This window comes from Bicyclus anynana, chromosome 19 (assembly GCF_947172395.1).
Source record: "Bicyclus anynana chromosome 19, ilBicAnyn1.1, whole genome shotgun sequence".
Classification (NCBI taxonomy): Eukaryota; Metazoa; Arthropoda; class Insecta; order Lepidoptera; family Nymphalidae; genus Bicyclus; species Bicyclus anynana.
In genome coordinates, this window is record NC_069101.1 from 10,078,796 (window position 1) to 10,100,601 (window position 21,806).

At 36.2% G+C, this 21,806-nt stretch overlaps 1 protein-coding gene across 4 annotated transcripts in view; it reads left to right on the forward strand.

Moving 5' to 3' along the window:
• LOC112046526 (dual 3',5'-cyclic-AMP and -GMP phosphodiesterase 11) overlaps positions 1-21,806 on the forward strand; it is a 317,311-nt gene that overhangs the window by 52,112 nt on the left and 243,393 nt on the right. For all 4 annotated transcript variants that reach the window (XM_052887477.1, XM_052887478.1, XM_052887479.1 and 1 more), the window contains exon 2: positions 16,280-16,365. The gene's annotated coding sequence lies outside the window, so the exon portion shown is untranslated. The remainder of the gene's footprint in view (positions 1-16,279; positions 16,366-21,806) is intronic.

Genomic DNA, 21,806 nt, shown 5'->3' on the forward strand with positions numbered 1-21,806 from the left:
CATAATACCTATTTTATTTTTCTTTTCACTTAATGACCCGCAGATTTGTTTTCAATTTAGTCCAGCTATCATATTACCTAAACCTTACATTACCTTACACTGCCTTAAAATACCTTATGATATCATCATTCATAAAGTTCTTAGGAAACTTTTTAGTGGTATTACTATAACTGGGTTGTTGGTCTAGTGGTTAGTTAGCCTTTATATTATTAGTTCTTAGGTTCTAGTATTGAAGTCGTTAAGAAACGAAGTTTTCAGTAAGTTTTTCTACATTTATTAAAAACTAGTAGACGCCATTCCCGATCCGGTAGGAATACGGGGATAAAATATAGCCTATAGCCTTCCTCGATAAATGGGCTATCTAACACTGAAAAAAATTTTCAAATTGGACCAGTAGTTCCTGAGATTAGCGCGTTCAATCAAATAAACAAACAAACAAACTCTTTAGCATTATAATATTAGTATAGATTTTCCAGTAGCATCCCGCAGTTGGAAGTGGTATCGGTGGTGGTGTTACCAGTATGTTTGAGTATAGGGGTACACCTGGGGTTGACTCCGGAGAACAGTCATAATCATGGACGTCTAATACTGATCGTTACGAAAAATATCACTCTAAACCTGCCATATTGCATTGGGGATCTAAGTTCCAAATCCGTTCCTTATGCCGCTGCTACACTACACGAATGGCAAGTGAAGTAACGAGTAAAATGAGCAGGAAAGTTGTGTGGCCACGTTACTCGTCCTGCCGCGAATATTACTCATATATTCACGTGAGTATTGTGCGACTTTGCATTGTGTCATTAAAATATCCAGACGATGATGATGATGATGAGAGATGAGAGTTAAATGTTTCAGTACGTCTGTCGGCTCTACTGGTTAATAAAATACACCAACAAAACTTCATCAAAGTTCTGATGAACTTTTTGTGTTCTTGCAATTTTTTGCAATGTGTCATTAAAATATCCAGACGATGATGATGATGATGATGATGGTGATAATGATGATGATGATGATGATGATGATGATGAGAGTTGAAAGTTAAATGTTTCAGTACATCTGTCGGCTGTACTGGTTAATAAAATACACCAACAAAACTTCAAAGTTCTGATGAACTTTTTGTGTTCTTGCAATTTTTTGCAATGTGTCATTAAAATATCCAGACGATGATGATGATGATGATGATGATGATGATGATGATGATGATGAGAGATGAGAGTTGAAAGTTAAATGTTTCAGTACGTCTGTCGGCTGTGCTGGTTAATAAAATACACCAACAAAACTTCATCAAAGTTCTGATGAACTTTTTGTGTTCTTGCAATTTTTTGCAATGTGTCATTAAAATATCCAGACGATGCTGAGGATGATGATGATGATAATGATGATGATGATGATGATGATGATGATGATGATGATGATGATGATGATGAGAGTTGAAAGTTAAATGTTTCAGTACATCTGTCGGCTGTACTGGTTAATAAAATACACCAACAAAACTTCAAAGTTCTGATGAACTTTTTGTGTTCTTGCAATTTTTTGCAATGTGTCATTAAAATATCCAGACGATGATGATGATGATGATGATGATGATGATGATGATGAGAGATGAGAGTTGAAAGTTAAATGTTTCAGTACGTCTGTCGGCTGTGCTGGTTAATAAAATACACCAACAAAACTTCATCAAAGTTCTGATGAACTTTTTGTGTTCTTGCAATTTTTTGCAATGTGTCATTAAAATATCCAGACGACGATGATGATGATGATGATGATGGTGATAATGATGATGATGATGATGAGAGATGAGAGTTAAATATTTCAGTACGTCTGTCGGCTCTACTGGTTATTAAAATACACCAACAAAACTTCAAAGTTCTGATGAACTTTTTGTGTTCTTGCTTCGTTTAGTAAATTGCGTTTTTGTTATTGGGTCAGCAGTTCTAGAGGGCAGTTCGCACAGTTTATTGCGTTTCCATTCAAATGCACTCGGCTGTCGGGCTGAGGTAAATTGGCTCCATTCCCGTGCTATCTATGGGTTTCCGGCTTTCCCTTTATTACGCGACTTTATTGTTATTACCTTTGGATTTTCGCGCAAACGGCCACAATAACGTCGCTATATTGATATAATAAAACGTGTTCAATTTCACCCTTAATCTGGATTGAAATTGTCTACGCCTGTTTCTGTCTCAGTTTTAAGTTTATGTCTATACTAGCAGACTAAATTCCAATTTAGTTTTTCACAAATCCCTCGGGAACCATGGACTTTTCCGGGATAAAAAGTAGCCTGTGTGTTAATTCATGCTATAATATATCTCAATACCAGCTAATTCAGTTAAGTAGTCGAGGCGTGAAAGAGTAACAAACATTCGTATCATTAAATTCATCAGTTTTCGCAAATCTCGGGAAACCATGGATTTTTCGGGACAAAAAGTAGCCTATGTGTTAATCCAGAGTAAAATCCATTTCCATTCCAAATTTAGCCAAATCGCTTCAGTAGTAGCGGCGTTAAAGAGTAACAAACATATATCCAAACATCCATATAAACTTTCACGTTTCATTCATCATAACATTACAAAAAACAATTATGAATATAATAAATGCTTACACCAAAGCGGCGTTCTCTCATCTGATTGGATAGAATTCAAAAGAAATTAAATTTCCCTGCTGATCATCATCATCTCCTTACCCTTATCCCACTTAAGTGGGGTCGGAAAAATATGTCAATCTTTTCCATTCGTTTCTATTACTCGTCAACTCATCATCCACTCCTTTAACACTCATGTCCTCTTTCACACAATCCAACCATCTCTTCTTTGGCCTTCCCCTCCTCTTCTGACCTTCCACTTGCACATTCACCATTTTTCTAGTAATATGACTTTCCTCTCTACGCATTACATGTCCATACTTAGCTAACCTTCTACTCCTCAATTTTTCTGTCACTGGCGCCACCTTCCTCTTATATACTCATTCCTTATTTTATCTATTCTTGTCACACCACACAATTTCCCTGCTGATATGAATATCTATTTCCATCATTACTTCCTGAGCTATGCTAGGAGTATCCTCTGCAATATACAATTCAAAAAATTTTAAATTAAAAGATTCCCAGAAGAACAAAAGTTACCGACACATAATTCGAAAAGCAAATGGACGTAGGGGTCCCAAGATATGTAATGGCGCCCTGTACCGGAAAGGGTGTATAGTATGCGCGTTATCATCTGAGTCGTCCGGTCATAAAAGTCAAAAAAGATAGGAATGTGCAGCGCGCCTACCTGCGCACCCTAATTATCGATAAACGGCTACCTGCGCACGTGCTAATGATGAGTCAATAATGATTTGGACGATTCTGATTGGTCGGTTTCTAATGTAATTGCATTGCGTATTTTTTTTGCTATAAATGTGTTTACTGCAATTAAATAAATACATTCATGTGTTACTCGTTGCGCACTATGGATACTTTATTTTCTAACGTTGATCTGAAGAAATTACATGGCGATATTAGCCCTCAAGCTCGAACACTGATTCACAACGTATTCCTGTTTCTCAATGAATTGAAAAGTGATCCGAATAAAGTGGCTTCTCTAAATTTCAACAAACCACGTGAAATGGCCGCATTTGTTTGTGGTGTGAGCAGAGCGACAGTGGACCGAATCAAGACGGAAGTATCACAATCAGGCAGTACCTGTATACCAAGAACAAATTTTAAGAAACCACAAACCGTCACTAATATTGACGATTTTGATAAAAGTGTGTTGAAGCGAACTGTAGCTTCATTTTATGAGAATGGAGAGTATCCATCCGTGGCGAAAATTTTAGAAAAATTCCGTGAACAATTACCCGATTTTAAATGCGGCAACACTTCAATGAGAATACTACTGAAGGAGGTTGGGTTCCAGTATAAGAAAAATAGCGAAGGACGTAAATATTTAATGGAAAGAACTGATATTGTTTGTGCTAGAATGGACTTTTTAAGGAAATTGGATTTACTTAGAAGAACTAACGATCAGCGACCACGTTTCTATCTAGACGAAACATGGATTAATCAAAACCATGCAAGAAAGAGGATGTGGCTTGGAAGCAACGATGAAGGAGGTTTCAAGAATCAGCCTGTGGGAAAAGGCCAAAGATTAATAGTTTGCCATGCGGGTTCTGCAAGGACTGGCTTCGTTCCAGATGCGAAGCTAATATTTAAAGCGGTGAAATCAAAGGATGCTGATTACCACACAGAAATGGATGGCGAAACATATATGGCATGGTTTTCCGAATTCCTGAATCTACTTGAAGAGCCCTCAGTTATAATTGTCGATAACGCAAGCTATCATTCGATACAGTTGGAAAAGATACCCACAAGAAACACGAGGAAAGCTGAAATTCAAGAATGGTTGACAAAGAAAAAGATTCCATATTCCAGCAACGAAATTATTGAAGAATTAATAAGAAAAGTAAAAGCCAGTAACCCGCAGAAGGTCTACGCTTTAGACCATCTGGCAAATGAACGAGGTCATGAAGTAATAAGGCTCCCTCCATATCACTGTCAATATAACCCAATAGAATTAATTTGGGCACAAGTAAAGGGAGAAGTTGCGAAGAATAATAATACCTTCAAGATAGCAGATGTCGAAAATCACCTCCACCGAGCCATAGAAAATGTCACACGAGAAGACTGGGCCAAATGTGTTAGGCATGCCGAAGAACTTCAAAACAAAGATTTACAAAAAGCTCTAATTAGAGATCACGCGCCGCTTATAATAAATTTGGCAGAAGACGAAGATTCTGATGATGAAGACTCAGATGAAGATTAATTTTATTTAGTTAATAATTATATAATATGAAATATGTATTATATTAAATCAAATATTGTTAATTTTTTTAATTTTGTGAACAAGATACGATAATAAACTTTACTTATCGATAATATGTCTTTCATTGTTACACCCTTCACTAGACGGCTCCATAAGACCCATAAGTGCAAGCGAGATAGATATAGAGAAATGATTTATGGCCCTAAGACTCAGTTGTTAACGCGCGTACTATAGTGTTTGTGTATACTAAATAGATACCTACAATACTACATACACTATCATGTACATTGGTAGTGGGGGTAATGGGACAGTCTATCACCGGCGCTTGACCGGGATGGTCGTGTGCAGTCTGCTTGCCATATCAGTGTAGGAATGAGCCAGTGATTAGCTTATCTTATAGTAAGGACGAGGGTCCTTACAAGTAGTGTTCCTGGACATCCCGCTAGCTGGTTCGACGACATCAAGAGGGTTACAGGCGGCTTAAGACTGGTATTTGGAGGTCTGCCTCCAGCAGTAAGTTCATTGGCTGACTATAATGATGATGATGATGGTCATCTTACTGTCCCTGTCAAGATAACGTGACTAAAGACCTGGCGACACTTATTGACACTTTTGAATACGGTATTGAATATGCAGTATACGTCTGAATTGTTTGAACGGAGACAAAGAACCAACGTGATTTCGAGCACGCCTTACACGTAGCATCTCTTGCATACGTGACGGCCTCCGTGGCGCAGCGGTATGGGATTTACAAGACGGAGGTCCTGGGTTCTATCCCCAGCTGAGCCGATTGAGTTGTTCTTAATTGGTCCAGGTCTGACTGGTGGGAGGCTTCGGCCAGGGTTAGTTACCACCCTACCGACAAAAACGTACCGCCAAGCGATTTAGCGCTCCGGTATTATGTCGTGTAGAAATCGTAATCTCGTGCGAATGAGGGCTTAATGTTTAATTAATCTGAATCGTGAGTTTATAAACACAAAACGCAGTACGATGGTTCGTAAAACTGTTATTGTTTTGGCTCGTGATGGTTTTGCAATGTTCACCATTGTGTGATCATTATATTTCGGTGCCAACACTGTTTATTATTCACGTTTTCAACACTGGCCTTGTGGGTGTAATGAATCGCTTTTCTCATTCAAAACGACTTAATTGTTAAACTGACCAAATAGGACAATAAAGCAGAACTATATTTTAATGTGTCTATAGTCTATTTTTAATACATTCAGTAGGTTTATAATGCACACCACGACATATATCGAGAAGAGATAATGTCGACCAATAGCGGTTGAATTGTAAATATCACTTTCTCTTTAGTCCCATCGCAAATAAAGAGGGAGGATTACCTACCAATATTGAGGGCTCGTACTTGGTGGAGGTACTGAACAACGTGCAAGGTATATTCCCTTATGTTCAGCTGACGCTCCCCCCCCCCTCTTCGGCTCGCCTACTATATGGTGTTTGGAGGTCTTTACAAGAGGCATACTTGTAGCAATGGATGTTCATAGACTGAGAAGAGATAATATACATATATCGAGAAGAAATAATGAATGACGACCAATAGTGGTTGAATCGTAAATATCACTTTCTCTTTTGTCCTACCGCAAAGAAAGAGGGAGCATTATTTTCGGAGTAATGTCATCGTTCGAGTCGTAAACAATCAAGTATGAAGAGATAATGAGTATAAGATAATGAAGTAGAATTAGGCAATAGTTTTAACCGATTTTAAAAAAGGAGGAAGTTTTTCGTCTACACTCCTTTAACGAAAGCCTGTGATATAATTGAAATGTAGACTGTGTAGCACTAAAACCAATACCCTTTACATAGCCAACTGAGATCTATTTATAAGTAAGACCTTCACAGTCCATGATGTAAGCAAATATTATGAAGTTCGGTTCATTAAACATATAGAGCGTGGAAGTAGGACGAACAAACAAACTCCCTTTACACATTTCCATATCATATTTACTTACTTATTTAGAGTTTCAGGCATCAGCGAGCGAAATAATAACTTTCCCCAGTGATGGATGTTTAGAGACATAAATAAGCTTACCTTTATTTATCATTTGGCAAATTATGTTCGTACGTTATGTTGACTTATTAAAGTAGTATCATTTTTTAACCGACTTCAAAAAAAGGAGAAGGTTCTCAATTCAACGTGTATGTTTTTTTTAATGTTTGTTACCACTTAACTTCGTCATATCGTAACCGATTTTGAAAATTCTTTTTTGTTTGAAATAGTATACTTCCAGATTGGTCCCATTTAATTTTCATGAAATTCTAGGTTCTTATTTTGGCTACAGTTTTATTTGTTAATTAAGTTGTCCTGACAAATGTTGTGAATCATAACCTTTGTTCGACATTATTTTTCTTATTTTTGTAATCACTTCGGAGTCTGCTAAAATTAAATACCTTGATAATTGAAACAGAAGTAGCAATGAGTCACTTACTAAGTGACAAAGTCCACATACGGATGTCATGGGAAATGGAACCAATGAACTCAAAGAACACTCTCGTCCGAGAATTACCGGCAAATGGACGAGGATAACAAAATTAAAACGCCCTTTCAACTCTGTAGAGGAAGTTATGTGAGCAGGTAATTTAGTAACGAACTTTTAAGCCTCGTATTCACTAGCGAATAAAGTTGGAGTGAAAACAAACAAGTAACGTGAACTGTTGTCTTTGTTAACTTGTAAATAATTAAAAAAATAAGTCAATCGTCCTCCTTTTTCGAAACCGGGTATAAACTAGAAAACCTTGATCATTGAAACAACAAACTTAAAGAGAAGTAACGATAAGTCACTTACTAAGTTACAAAGTCCACACACGGATGTAATGGTAAATGGAACCAATCTAGTGAACTCAAAGAACACTCTCGTCCGAGAATTACTGGACGAGGGTTACAAAATTAAAACGCCCTTTCAACTCTGTAGAGGAATCACGTGAGCAGGGAATTTAATAACGAACTTATAAGCCTCGTATTCACTAGCGAATAAAGTTGAGTTGAAAACAAACAAGTAACGTGAATTGTCTTTGTTAACTTGTAAATAATTAAAAAAAAAAGTCAAACGTCCTCCTTTTTGGAAACCGGGTATAAACTAGAAAACCTTGATCATTGAAACTACAAACTTAAAGAGAAGTAACGATAAGTCACTTACTAAGTTACAAAGTCCACACACGGATGTAATGGAAAATGGAACCAATCTAATGAACTCAAAGAACACCTCTCGTTCGAGTTACGGGCAAATGGACGAGGGTAACGAAATTAAAACGTTCCTTTAACTCTGTAGAGGAAGTTATGTGAGCAGAGAACTTAGTAACGAACTTTTAAGCCTCGTATTCACTAGCGAATAAAGTTGAAGTGAAAACAAACAAGTAACGTGAACTGTTGTCTTTGTTAACTTCAAAATAATTTAAAAAATAAGTCATACGTCTTTCTTTTTTGAAACCGGGTAAAAACTAGAAAACCTTGATTATTGAAACAACAAACTTAAAGAGAAGTAGCGATAAGTCACTCACTAAGTAACAAAGTCCACACACGGATGTAATAGAAAATGGAACCAATCTAATGAACTCAAAGAACACCTCTCGTTCGAGTTACAGGCAAATGGACGAGGGTAACGAAATTAAAACGTTCCTTTAACTCTGTAGATAAAGTTACGTGGGCAGTGAATTTAGTAACGAACTTATAAGCCTTGTATTCACTAGCGAGTAAAGTTGAGGTAAAACAAACAAATGTTGTCGTCAAACATTTCTACTCATAGGTATACTAATACTAGTGCTTACGCCGCGGTTTCAACCGCATAGTCCTTGTTTCCGTAGGAATACGGGGATATAATGTAGCTTATGGTAGGTATATTAGCTTAATCGTGAAAGCCTTTCGAACTAACAAAAAAAATCAATTTCGCATTTCTATGTACAGTTTTGTTCTCCAAAGTTCGGAATTTAATGATTAGAAACTTACTTTAACTAACTTACTTTATAAGTTCTTCACCTATTAGTCAAATCTTCATATTCCGTACAATAACGTACGTGCGGTTTCAGAAGCAGCAGCCACTGTTGCCTACCATGCATACGTAGCATCCACATTGAGATACGGATTAATTATGTGGGGAAATTCAGTTGACTCAATTAAAGTATTTAGAGCACAAAAAAGGTGTATGCGTAGTTTATGTGGCGTTGACTATCTAGATAGTTGTCAACCATTATTTAAAAGAAAAAAGATTCTGCCCTTGCCTGCCTTGTACGTGTACGAAATGTGTATTTTTGTAAAAAAGCATAACGATTTATTCCCTCATAAAACTGACCGTCGTAACAATAGGCAAAAGCACAAACTAGAAGTACCGTTACAAAAAATGAGTGTTTATAAAAATAATGTCTACTGTATGGCGGTAAAAATTTTTAACTATTTACCCGAAAAGGCGAAAGATATGACATTGAATGAATTCAAAAATTATATTTTTAATAAATTAATTAATGCAAATATATATAACTACAAAGACTATTTTCAACTGAAATTTTGACTAATTGTAATAATTGACATTTTTTTTTTTTAAATTGACATAATTTTCTCTTATATTGTTTTTTTTTTTGTTTTGTAATTTTGTAGCTTTTGTAATTTAGGTATTGTTCCATCGACACATTTCATAAATATTTTGCACGCCTATAGGCAAGACATGTTTGGATCGAATAATTAATTGTATATTTAATTTTATAACAAGTGTAACCCATGTTTAAAGCAAATAAATAAATTATTATTATTATTATTATTATTATTATTATTATTAATAGAATGACGAATAAAATATATAAATTAAAACTAAGAATTACACAGTATCATAAATAAAATAATTATAACAAATACACACCAAGATAGATAGGTATACAAAACTTCATATTACAATATATTAGTTTTTTTGCGTACTATATTTATTATACGCAGACCCGAAATACAGTACAATATTATTATAGTACCTACTGCCAACCTTAGTCGGGGTTTAAATAGTGTAGTATTAAATAACATACTACACTATTTTTAAACTCCGACTAAGGTATGTTTTAAGGTCACAGAACTCTTTGTTTAACGAATATAAACTTTACAGGTAAAAAAAATCTCCGTGTGCAATATAAGCCTCGGGATATAAAAAACAGAACGTACGGACTAATAAAACTAACGCTGAGGGATTTACAACATAAAATACGACGTGAACCGTGTCCTATCCAGGGAATTCCGACGTACATTTCGATCTCGAACATGTATGTTACAGTTCCTGGCATTCACAAGGGTTTGCACTAGGGTAAGCACTTAGCACTATACGTATATTGTACAAAATGGAGAATTCTTTTTCAATAAGTTTTTTATGAATCACAAAAATAATGAAACGAAAAAAATAAAGTAGAATGCATTTTTGCATTCTACTTTATTTTTTTCGTTATCACTGCCTATCTTAATAAATGTGACATTTAATTTCTTAAAATGCACAATATAACTGAAAAGTTGGAGGTGCATGCCCCGGACAGGGTTCGAACCCACACCTTCCGTAATCGGAGGCAGAGGTCATAGCTATCACGCGGCTATCACGGCTATTAGGCTTTTGAACGATATCTTTATAAATACATACTTACCACTAATTCAAAAATTATTTGACATATTTGACAACTTTCGAAACATTGTCTTTATTAACGCAGCGTAAACCTTGGTTTATATTCCGACTTTAGGTAGGTTTAGTATTCCTATTTCGCTATAATGCTAGCCACTCAGCATCCAATAAGTTCATGTTCCTGCAGCGCTATCAGGACATTCGATAAAATAGATTGTGTGTTGATCGCAATCTGCATGTCATTCACATCGCGACCAACACACGATCAGTTTTATCGGAAGTCCTGACGTTAACGCTGCAAGCACGTATAAATAATCCTTGAAAATTATAAAATGCAGGTTATTTCGGTATATTGATAAACGTGTGTTCAGACTATGTTTTAAAAATAGGTCCAGAGGCTGGTCGATTATTTTGGTAAGTAAATAATTTATGGTATATACAGACATGGTTAGACTTGTATATGGCGCTGAGAAAATGTTGATTGGTATAAAATCATAATTTTTAGAATATCATAGAAAAACATTTTTATAATATTGTTAACATCAAATAATAGCCTCATAGTCCGGTCTAATTAAACCAAAATGTAAGAGTAAAGTTATCCAAATTCCCACCAAGCTGAAAATCGGTAAGATTGTTTAAAATATCATTAAAAAAAAAATTTGAAAGTTCCCATCTTTCCCCCGTAAGGAAAATTTTTATTCAAGGTCAAAGGTCAAAAAAATGAGTTTTTCGCGATTTTCAGCAAAACGGTAAGTTTTATCATTAAAATACCTCGGACAAAAATTGTAGATCATAAAATTATCTACAAAAATTTATTAATTATTTTTTTTCTACGAGCCACTGTTTTAAAGGTATTTTTATGATAAAACTTACCGTTTTGCTGAAAATCGCGAAATCTCATTTTTTCAAAAACTCAACTTTGAATGTCTAAATTGACCGGACTATCAATAGCTCAACGGTAAAGGAGCCTGTAAATGACAGATTTTGTCAATTGATTTTTTTGTTTATTTTAATAGGTCGATAACAAAGACTAAAATATTGAATAGGCCAGCAGACCAAAGACAAGCTTATACAATTATACATATATTAGCGGACGCCCGCGACTTCGTCCACGTGGAAATCAATGTAAACTTTCAAGTCCTATTTCACCACTTTAGGGGTTGAATTTTAAAAATTTTTGAATTACATTATATTTTGTATTTTTTTATGATTTATAAACAAATTTTTAAAACTGTAACTCTAAAAATGAAGGACTTTCCATACAAACATTCAACCCCTATTTCACCCCCTTCTCATTTTATTTTCGTAATAAAAATAATCCATTTAGTAGTTTCAGCGTGATGCCCGAATAACAAAAAACAAGGACAGACAGACAGACAAAGACAAAAACTCGAAAAAAAATATTTTTAGCTTCAATATCAATTCTATAATGCCCCCCAACAAAAAAATTCAAAATATCTTCAATGTACAGAATGTACAAAATGTATAGAATTCGTATTATAAGTATAGATTCTAGATGCTGTCGTCCGTTATGCCACGCTAACGTTTGTTGTTACAAATGGTATACGTAAAATCTCAAATTGCGAATAAATGTATAGAATTCGACCAGTCCTATTATAAGTATAGATAGGTATCTATTCTTACTTTATGGACCAGACTCATTACAGACCAGACGTTGTGATACCCACGCCTAACATCTCACAGCATGGACACACATTACCTTCTATTGGACTTGTATCGCACTAAAATTCACCAACAAAATTGTCTGTCGTTTTTAGGGGAGAGACGAGGTAAACTAAAAAACTAAAAACAACTAAAAAAACACACATCGAAAATATTTAACACCAATAAATATATCCTGTGTCCTTAAACTACAGCTACACAGTTATAAAACTTAAACCGTAATACACACATATATTTTTGATCATGATCATATATTTTTGACAGAGGGGTAACCTCAAGGCTGGTCCTATGTATAAGGTAATTGGTCTAAGCCTAACGTGATCTTTTCCGACTAGTTGGAGGGGAATGGGAATATTGGCCATATTTAAAAGTTATGACAAATATTCTTATAAATAAATATTAAATACTTTTTTTTGTTCTTTCACATCTACAACATGAACAATTTGCGTGTTCTTTTCTATATAGGATTTGAAAACCCTTTACCCTTCCCAAGTCTGTAAACACGGACTTGGGAAGGGTAAATTATTATATAAATAATTTTAGATAAATGTATTTAAGAGTATACTAAAGAAACTTCTGCAATTCATCACAAGCGTTATTCTATAGTGTTATCTTGTTATCCAAGTCATCTATCAAACGAGAAGTTAGAAAAGTTGATATTGTTAGAAGTTATCGAAGTGCTCAATCTAATTGTTGAAAACTACGAGTTAGTATGTCTGTAACTCGATCAACAACACCGTTCGACATTCCTGATGTTACAATAAACTAGTTAGTGTTAATAAAAATGTTAGGGTTTTAAGATACTTTGTTTTCTTAGTTATTTTTTCTTTCGCATGAAAGTTGGATTGGATGCATTAGTAAGGCGTTTTAGAGGTGTATTGGTGAGTAAATCACACTAGGTTACAAAACATTAGTAATTCTCTTAAGGGCAATTGCATACGTTTTTATAATAAACTGCCTCAAGAAACCATGTCTTTCGTATAGTCATAAAGTGCTAATGACACTACAAAAAATCTTGGAAATGAAATGTATTACATGACTGGCTTCTTATATACCGTATAAAGCCTAATGCTCATTCAATGGGCTATCAATACTGAAAGAATTTTTCAATTCGACCAAATCATGAGCTCTTCAGCTTTATAATAAAAGCACGAGTAAAGATGTTAGACGTAATTAAATAAACTCAAAATTGCTATATTTAACACTTGTGTACAGTTTACATGTTTTCAAAGTAATTGAACACGCCGTTAAAGAGATGTTAGCAATTTCCGCGGCGTCCCAGAAACACAGAGCTTTTACGTTTCGGCACATTCCGCCTAAATTGAAAGTGGGTGAATTGTAAAGCTTAGTACAGACTAGTTGATTGAAAATGAGCGAACGAAATGAAAATTAATTATTTTCTCATAATCATCATCATCATCATCATCATCATCATCATCATCATCATCATCATCATCATCATCATCATCGTCATCATCATCATCGTCATCATTATAGGCTGATTTAGATGTCCTCGGTTCACCTAGTGGGGGGTCGATCAACACTGCACTTTCATGTGCGGACTGCAGGGTTGCTATTCCAGCACCTTGGGGACCCCTACGTCCATCGGCTCATCGAACTATGTGCCCTGACCATTGTCACTTCAGCTTTGCGACTTGCGCAGAAGAACCAAGTCACTGAGCTATGTCAGTGACTTGGTTCTTCTTCGGTGATTTCTGATTTGATCTCGCGGAGAAACTATAAGCATAACTCTCTCCATAGTCCGCTGAATTAATTATGACAGACGGACAGACCTGTAGAGTATTTCATTAATTTTACTGATCCACTTGGCCACCATTCAAGTAAATTCATATTTTTTTTATTACAAGCATTATTCTTCATATTTTTCATATTTTTTTTAGTTAGCCTTTGACTACGAGTACAAAAGTACAATCTCACCTGATGGTAAGTGATGATGCAATACACACTACACGACATCGTTCCGGAACGCTAAAATTAGCTAGTTACTAGCTACGACCGAAGCTTCCCACCAGCCAGACCTGGACCAACTAAGAAAACTTCAATCGGCCCAGCCGGGGATCGAACCCAGGACCTCCGTCTTGTAAATTCACTTACATATACGCCTATACTTTGACGTATTTTACGTACTTACCGTAGTAATGAACATCAAATCAATAAATTCCGTAAAGCCCCATTGTTAACAAAATTTCACAAGATCTAAGTTGAAATTGGATGACCTACTAAATGAATTCTCAGTTTAGAGTTGGAAAGTCACCCCGTGCCTCGGCGTTTATACATTTTCCTGCATCCAGCTTTATTTGTTTCAATTAACAAAAACTGCTGCTTGTTCGTTAAAGATAGTAATTTGTGTTAAACTCCGAGCCACTGTCATTAGGAAACGGGAAGTAAGGCACAGAATTATTTGTACAATGTTTAAGGCAAAAAAATGTTTTGAATTAACATTTTTGTAATTTCTTTGGTATTATAAAGAATTAGTAATTTTTCATTGAAAATTCCATTTTTCTGTCTGTTCTGGCGAAAAATAATATCGTATGTGCTACTGATCACTTTGAAGGCGGTAACAACACAGTGATGCATTATCTCCAGCAAAAAATTAATTAACACAATATCGATGTAACTCATTTTCTCTAAGACTTGAAGTTTAATTTTTCTCATTTCTCTAATTAGATAAAAATATTATATACTTAGCCAAATTAAAATCGTAATAACTTTGAGGTAGAACAAAAGAATAATAAAATGATGCCTAACTTTTGCGTAACTCCATTTGAATTAGAAAACTGACTGATACGACTGAAGTTACGACTTCAAAATCACAAAAATAAACTATAAAACGAAAAATAACATCGTATATGCTACCTTCTGATCACTTTGAAAGCGGTGCCAAGCCATTGACGTATTAATTAAAGCCGTTTCTGAAAGAACCACGGGCAAGTACCGTCTGAAAATCCTAAAACTTTATGATTTAAACGGCTTGAGTTAGCATCACTGTGTTATATACACAATATCGATATAAAGTAACAGTAGCTGGATGTATTTTATATTGATGATTAAATTATACTCGCTTTCTGAAAACTAGTCAAGATTTCAACTGAAAATAGAATTATATTTTCGCGCCATCTAGCGACCTTGCCGTAACACAAAAGCGTTGTAAACTCTCGGAACGCTTTCCGTTGAACCTATCTTCGTCGCGCTTTTTACGTAATCGTTTTCAATGCTACCAATAGATGTCGCTGGTCATTTTGTAAGTGAGTGTACATTTATTAAAAGTAATGTATAAATTATAATAATCACCGAAAACCGTATTCAATAAATTTTAAGGCCTGGAATAAAATAAATTTAATTTGTTTTCTAATGTATTTATGATTATGAGTTTTTAAATTTAAAAGTTTTAATAAAGTTTATTGCACTTTTAATAAAGCTGGTAGGTAGGTACCTAGCAGTTTGACTTTGATGCAGTGGAAAATTTATGAATATGGGTACAATACCACAGTTTAAAGAATAATCTATAGATGGAGCGTATGGATCACGGCAGTGATGCAGCCATTTCAAATACAAATTCAAAAACTAATACATTCTCGAGTCAGTACGACACAAAGCGTCTCAAGTCATCATCATCATCATGATCATCATTAATAGCCAATGGACGTCTACTGCTGGACATAGGCTACTTGCATTGACCTCCAAACACAACGGTCTCGAGCCGCCAGCATCCAGCGGCTCCCTGCAACCCGTTTCATGTCCTCGGTCCACCTAAAAGTCGACCAACAGCGCGCTTTCCGGTGCGGGGTTGCCATTTCAGCAACTTGGGAGTGTCCAACGTTCATCGGCTCTTCGAACTATGTGGCCTGCCCATTGCCACTTTAGCTTCGCGACTCGCTGAGCTATGTCAGTGACTTTGGTTCGTCTGCGGATCTCCCCATTTCTGATTCGATCTCGCAGAGAAACTTCAAGCAAAGCTCGTTCCGTCGTCCGCTGACTTTGAACCTTCTAATAAGGTCCATAGTTAGCAACAAAGTCGTCTTTTTTTTTAAATAAATTTTTGTTTGTATGTCTGCCTGTTTGTCCGGGATAGTCTCTGTAACAACTTAACCGAATGTTCTAGGGACTTTTACTGGAGCATAGAAGAGGTTGTTCTTTCTGTCAGTTTTTTAGCACGCCATTTACAGACGTTTGTTTTTTCAGGTGTAGAGACGGCCTCAAGCTGGCTTCGTCGGGCTCGGGTAGCCCGGCGCCGCCGCCGGTGCAATGGCGAGTTCGGAGGAAACCAGGTAAATACTCCACACTCTAGAGTCAAGGTTTCAACAGCGGCGAAGGGTTCATGCAAGCCGAATCCCGCCGGGTTACCTTTGAAATATTCCGTTCCTTTCATATTCATATAAAGTATTTTCGTTAATTTTTTCATGTATCCATAAACAACCGTTTAGTCGGTAGAGGGTGGGGACACTTGACTCTCACAAAAATTAGCTCTTAAAATCTTAATATTTTGCAAACGGATCCCTAAATCGAAATATGTTGCTAGAAGACCCCTTACAACTTTCAAAAACGATTCCCCACACAATAAATAAACGAGCAAAAAAAAAAATCATCCCCACTTTACATGTAGGGTAGGTACCCTAAAAAATATATTTCAAAATTTTATTGTACGACTTTGTTCACATTTATAATTTACATATTCATGCTAACTTAATGCCTTCTAGTAGTCTCTGCGCTAAACCGCGGACAGACGGACAGACCGACATAACTATAAGGGTTTCTTGTGGAATACGGAACCCCAATACCGTAAATAATATTGTGAGTTCATAATGACCCTCAGCGCGCCACTTATTCGTAGAGTGTTGATAGTTCCTAAAATAAAACACACGTGTAAATAAACGCAAAAAAGTCCTCTTTCAACAGTCATGGAAAAAGAAAATCAGGATTTCTGTATAGAAATAGAGAAATTTTACGAAAACGTATCTGAAGAAAATAAAAAGGCCATGTTCTGTGCTCACTGACCTATCCCTAAGTGCATAAGCGAGAGTGCTTGCACTTTTTAATGGCGGTAACTTAGATGTTAGCTATTTTCTCTCTTTCAGAAATAAGTATTTGCAGGAAAATATATTAAGTAAACCCATTATTTGTACGTATTGCTTTTGATTTTCAAATCACATCACAAATGGAATTTAACGGAAAATTTTAACAAAAATAAGCCACAGTTAATTATATACTAAGACGTAAGTTACTGTAATAAATCTAAATATATAAAGGCGAATCCCTAGAACTTGAACGAAGCGATTTGCTTCTTCGTTTCTTATTCGCATGGCTAGGGAATGGAACTCTCTCTCTCGAAGTCAGGGTTTCCTAATTCTTATAACCTGGGCATCTAGAAGAAGAGAGTGAATAGGCATCTTCTAGGCAAGCGCCTTCCACCTCATCTACACTTACCATCAGGGGAGTGATTCCGCTATTTTATACTCGCTGCTCGAATTTGAACTCGATTTCTATGGGATGTCAAAAATAAAATGTCACTAACAACGAAGTAGCCATGGAAATGAGCGACATTTTAGCATCTATGAAGTGCACGCCACTGAGTAGGAGGACAATCTTTCACCCTTTTTAAACTGAAGTTCGTCTGGCTACACCGGTCCTCGTTCTAATAAGTCAATCGCGTATGACGTAGAGGTCAACAGAGCTCAAATAGCCTCGCCATCACGTGTGTGGGAAGGTATGACAGGCTAAATTAAATTTTCTTCATGTCACGACAACGAAGCAATAGAGTCAAGCTAACTATTTGATATGAATAGCAATTTCCTTATAAAAGACTATCCGCAATTCTTCAATACTATCCTCGCATGTAAGGGGATATTGACACGTCATTTATAAACACGCAAGGTAATCTTCGGTAAATGGCGAAGGCCCGAATTAATAGATGTTACTCAAAGTACGTAGATGAGTGCTGTTTTAAGTTCATTTATATAATTATTATCACTATTATGATCACAAGTTGGCTAAACTTCAAGTTCGATATTGAGGATATGTTATGTTAGAGTCTTAGTGGAAACCATATAAATATTGAAATCGTCAAATAGCAAAGTAATTCACGGACTTTTATTAACAGGAATCGATATCTCATTAAAACCTGAAATGCAATACTAATGCTTGTTTCTTAGTCAAAGGGGAAATCGACTATTATTCATATTCAAACACACAGTACGTATACCGCGGATAGGTTACTCTCACACTTTATACTTAATACCTATTCGAACTTGGACTTATTGAGAGTAAAAAATTTAATTCTCTGCCTGTGTGAAGTCTGCCTATCAGCATTGGGCCAGCGCAGCGTGGTAGATTATTGGCTCGAGCTCAGAAGTGAGCCAAATATAGGTTGATAATGATGATGAACTTGGAGATTCCTTAACTTGATCCTTGGACTTGGACTTAATCTTATAAACTACTAGCTGACGCCGCGCGGTTTCACCGCCGTGGTTCCCGTTCCCGTTGGAATATATAGCCTCGATAAATGGACTATCTAGCACTGAAAGAAATTTTCAAATCGAACCAGTAGTATTCCTGTGATTAGCGCGTTCAACCAAACAATCAAACTCTTCAAGCTTTATGTTATTAGTATAGATGTAGGTAATGTAGGTAATTAATGCTGCAAAAAGTTTTTTTTACCGGTTATCAATTCATCGGAATATTTTGTTGTTAATTTGTTAACATACTTACCTATGACTATTAATTACGGAAGAAATCAAGTGGACCGACATATTCATGGTACTTTTGTAAAACGTGTAAGTAAGTATCTCTCTCTCTCTTTAGTAAACGCAATCGATCCTATGTTTGAATATGAGGAAAAATCCTTTTAGGGTACACATAATAAAGATTTACGGGCGTATAAATATAAGTCTTAAATAAGGACTTGTTACAATAGGATTGTTTGTGCGACGCGCGTGACTTCTCATAATACGAATATCAAATTTACATATTTTGCTCAGTAAAGCTTTGTATGAAGTCTACAGCTTAAGTGTACGCGTGTAAGACGCGCTACAGATCTTCAATTTTAACTGAACAGTTTTATCTAATCGCAATGTCAATCAAAATCATTAGAGCGTCGACACACGGCTCTGAAATCAATAGCCATAGCAGGATATTACTAAAAACTATACAGTTAAATCTGACGGGAACTAACACTGACGATTTAACTAAACAGAGGGCCTAGTGGCAGTTTGATATTGTGACGACCGCGTTAACGTAAACCCGAATTTCTAAGGAATTGAAACAGCGCCATTTAGTGACACTACTGCATAACTGTTTCAATTCCATATAAATTCGTGTTTACGTCAACGCGATAGTAACAGTATGGAAATATTGAAAACTCCCACTAGGTACACTGATTCATCGCCCTGATTTTCATCGTATTTTGTCGTAAAAAAAAAAAACAACCGATTAGATTCGTCGGACCTACCCTACGATGACACAGAGAGACAGTCACATACAAAATACAAGGTAGCCATAATATCCCTCGTGGGCAAAATACAAAGTTAATTTGGGTGCAAATAAAATATTGTCACAAAATATTCAGGTCATCGATCAACGTCAAAGCCAGTAGTATCGAACAGAGAAATACATTCCATTTCCAGGGTAAATGATGGCTTATTTTACGATTTCCTTAAACGTTATAATAATAAATAATGTACACGTAAAATATAAAGCCAATGGTTTCCGAGATCGTAAAACCCTTTATACTGCCGGCATACAATTGTAGGTACTGGTGATTATAATGCGTCTTTAATCCGAAAGCTATTCCTGGCAAAGATTATGGACTGTGTTAATATGCGGTTCGTAGAATATTTTAATAGACAGTTTGATGGTTTCTGTTTAATATAAATGCATGTCTAGACGTTTTGACGACATCCGTGGCGCAGTGGTATGCGGGGTGGATTTACAAAACGGAGGTCCTGGGTTCGATCCTCGGCTGGGTCGATTGAGATTTTCTTAATCGGTCCAGGTCTGGCCTGTGGGAGGCTTCGGCCGCGGGTAGTTTATTTATTTATTTATTTATTTATTCGGAAGCCAACGTTGTATACAAAAAACTTATGACTAATGTAGCATATTATTTTTTAATGCATGTTATGTTTAACATGCATTAAAAAATAATATGCTACATTGTACACCCCACTTATAGCCTAACTTATAGTTACCACCCTACCGACAAAGACGTACCGCTAAGCGATTTAGCGTTCCGGTACGATGTCGTCTAGAAACCGAAAAAGGGTGTGGATTCTCATCCTCCTCCTAACAAGTTAGTCCTCTTCCATCTTGGACTGCATCATCACTTACCATCAGGTGAGATTGTAGTCAAGGGCTAACTTAAAAAAAAGAACGTTATGTCTTGTTATATTCGAGTAAATCTTTTGATCCAAGAACCTGTGATATTCGCTATTTTATAAAAACTGAATAGTCAGCCCTATTCCTACCGTAAGTAGGTACCTAACCTACGGAAGGCAATTACGACGTTTCGACCATGGCGGCTTCGGGCTTAGCAGGTTTCAAAGAGCCAGTCACTTTATCTTCCAAGTAGAGAAAGTCATTCTGTTTTCAGATAGTACCTATGAGAAGTTATATCCTGAATGACATTCAAACCACCACAGTCACCATGGTTTCCTGCTTTTATAAAATGACTAAGCCATGGTTGTCAGTTGTCACTCTCTCTCTATTTCATGACGCGTAGATAATTGGCTAACCCTTCGCTCGCCAAGTGGCATTGGAGTAGTATGTTGGTTTTGAGCTCCATATCTCTTCTCCTGTAAGGACGGAGACTTGGCCCTATAGTAAGCCTTTAAAATAGGCTGATAATTATGAGGAGATAGAGAATTCTCAAACAGAGTTTTGATTCCGTCCACCTGGAAGACCTAACCCATTAAACTTCAAAGAACAGTGACTATCGCGTAGCCGTAAACGCGAGTTTCTAAGGAATTGAAACAGCGCCATCTAGTGGCACTACTGCACAACTGTTTCAATACCTTACAAATTCGCGTTTACGGTTACGCAACAGCCACGGTATAAAAACATTGAAAACTGCCAATAGGCACACAGAAATATAAAATTGCTGTTCAAATTTATAGACATCCTTTTTGAGTTTACACTAAACATCAGGTATCATTTGCTTATTCCGTAGCCGACGCCCGCGACTTCGTCCGCGTGAAACTCGATGTAAACTTTCAAGTACCCCTATCCTACCCCTACCCTACCTCTACCCTACCCCTACCCCACCCCTAGCCTACCCATAGCCTACCCCTACCCCTATCCTACTCCTACCTACCTCTACCCTACTTTGATCTGGTTGATTTTTCAAATATCTTACGGAACCCTATTTTTTTTCAAAATAAAATGTAGCCTATGTTACTTGTGGATAATGTAGCTTTCGAATGGTGAAAGAATTTTTAAAATCGGTCCAGTAGTTTTTGAGCCTATTCATTACAATCAAACAAACAAACATACAGACAAAGTTTTCCTCTTTATAATATTAGTATAGATGATCAATTTTATATTTATATTCAAAAAATAAAGGTAGTAAACCATTTAATAACCTGGCAAACGTCATACAATTTATCTTGAACTGCCAAAACGAGTCATTTACGAAGGTGAGTCAACAATACCTCAATTACATAGCACTTTCAAAACTAGTTACTATTATTATTCCATAAGAATACCATCAAATACCATCAAA